This window comes from Nicotiana attenuata, unplaced genomic scaffold (assembly GCF_001879085.1).
Source record: "Nicotiana attenuata strain UT unplaced genomic scaffold, NIATTr2, whole genome shotgun sequence".
Taxonomy (NCBI): domain Eukaryota; kingdom Viridiplantae; phylum Streptophyta; class Magnoliopsida; order Solanales; family Solanaceae; genus Nicotiana; species Nicotiana attenuata.
In genome coordinates, this window is record NW_017670312.1 from 228511 (window position 1) to 231114 (window position 2604).

Sequence of the window (2604 nt, forward strand, 5' to 3'; positions counted from 1 at the left end):
ATCGAATCACGAGTACCTTACAGATTACATCAGAGAAACCCAACAAATCACGTCACCGCTACAGACTTGGTACTTATCTTCCAACGATATTTCCCTTTTAAGTTTTTACAATAACATTACATGAAGATACACCAATTATTGCTGTAATTTCGTACACCACAATTCACGCCCAGCTAATTCTCGTTATTAACTTTATTTGTATACCAATTCTCACTCTGGCCCTTTTATGAGTCACCTGATCATAGATCAAAATGAGGGCTAATTAGACAACTAACACTTATTCTACTCTCTTGTGTTGATTATATTCACAGTCAAAAATTTGAATAGAAAAGAAGATTTGCATATCTATCAGACTGCAGGGTTCATAAGTGAGATTAGCATATCTCGGTTTTGTTTGAACCTGAAAGACAGAATCAAAAGGAGAGTAGGACTAGGTCAGTGGTGTGTTAACATAAATAATACTATAAAGATATAAGGCGTAAAACAGAAGACTTCCGTATTGAAATCAATTTTGGTCTCGCTTAAAACGTGTGTCCAAACACATTTTCATCTTCAAACCAAACTTTACCCAAATCAGATTTTTTTAAAATAAATTTGGGATCTATAGCCAAATGCTAGCTAAAACTTGAGGCTTGGATCAAGAATTAAAGTCTCTAACTTGGCAGTACTTGAATCTTCTCATCTTTCTTCTTTAACAATACCATTTTCCCAAAAATTAAACTCATTTCTTGGCTGTTCTGTTTCTTTATTTTATTTTTTTCAATTCCAAGAACAGGTTAAGCAAGTTATAGTATGCCATGAGGACAGAAAGGGGCTTCTTTAGAAAGTTTTTCCAATATATTTTCGTCGTGCACATCTTCCTCACTTCCGTTCTGGCGATCTTTTTAACTGTTGGAGGAATCATTTGTGCTGAAAAAACACATCATTTCCAGCCAAAGAAATGGTACCTGCTTCAACAGCTTGTGCTGGAATTATCAGCTTCACCTTTCAGGCATTCCTATTCAGCCACCCGTCAAGAGCTATCGGAGCTGCATTTTGGCTTAGCCCTTTTCTCAGTTGTGCAGTTGGCCTTTTGCTCATCTACATAGGCACAGTGGGAAGTTTGGTCATGGGGATCGTTTGTCTTATATCTGCTCTCATTCAATCCCTCTATTCGTGTTGGGTCAATCACAGAATCGAGCATGCTATTCGAGTACTATCAATTGCTATTTCCTTCCCTCCTCCGCACGCCACTGCCCTGACACTCCTTTCAGTTGTTATTTGTACTCTGTATTCATCTTTACTGATATCAGGCATTGGAGGAGCTACAGCTGAGAAATCTTGGCTTGACAGCCTATTCATTTTTCTAATCCTGTTAAGCCTCGTATGGACTATGGAAGTAATTAAGAACATACAGCAAGTAACAGTATCACACATAAAATATGTGCAATTTGCAACTGGAATGGGGCTTGATTCCAAGACAATCTTCCTAGGCACAATCAGGCATTCAATAGGTAGCATCTGTGTTGGCTCAATACTAGTATCTGTTGTTACCATTGTTCGAGGTTCAGCCCGAGCCATCAGTTTGGTTTCAGGAGATGTGGATGAGTTCATGTTCTCATGCACCGGTTGCTCTTCTGGAATTGCGTCGTGTCTTGTAGTATATGGCAATAGATGGGGTTTCGTACATGTAGGAGTGTACAATAAAGGGATTGTGCAGACATCCTTGGATACTTGGGAGATATTTAGAAGAGTTGGGATGGAACAGCTGATTAATTCTGATCTAACTAGTTCAGTTTGCTTTTTCTATGGAGTGGCAGGAGGAGCGATTTGTACGCTACTAGGAGGCTCCTGGGCATTTATAATCCACAAGAGTTATGCAACGGAACTGTCAATATAGGCATTCTTGATCGGATATCTCATGGTAAAGAATAACCTGTGACTCACCTAGCTATTTGTTATGTTTATCAATGGTATTGAACTTTGATTCTATGCGAGGCCAAATTTCTAAACGAAAAAAAAAAACAGAGCACTTTTTTTTATAACCCAAAAAAAAAAAATCCAACTTGTGATGTACAACTGTGATATGCCTAAAACACAATGATCATACACTAAAATGCATGTCCCTATAACAAAATGTCCAAGTGCATTTTTAAGTTGGAAACTCGAGAGTTCATGCTTTACATTAGGGAAATTGTCCTTAGAATCTAATTCCATGTTTCCATGAAATTTTTACAGACTAGGGTGACCATGGCACCAGCACAAGCTAGCATTTCAGCGTACTATGTTGCTTATGCAGAAAATCCACAAAGCCAGAGATTCGACACCACAATCCCAGACTATATTCAGCAACTACAAAGATACAACACATAACGATCAATAATACTGGACAAGAAACAGCACATATAGAACGTTCATACATCCATTCCATCTATTTATGTGGAAATAGTTCTTTGTCTAGTACATAGATACTGTACAAATACCATGGGATCTACGATTGACATCTCTTTGAAAATTCTACGTAAAGTAAGTGTCTTCTTCTTTGAGATTCAGTTGTATTGTTTGACAAATCCAGTGGAGAACAGGGGAAAGGTTACAACTGAAAGCCAGACAATAAGTCATACT

The 2604-nt window shown here is 37.9% G+C and overlaps 1 pseudogene; it reads left to right on the forward strand.

Moving 5' to 3' along the window:
* The first annotated feature begins 539 nt into the window (after window positions 1-539).
* Window positions 540-2604, forward strand: LOC109237652 (annotated as a pseudogene).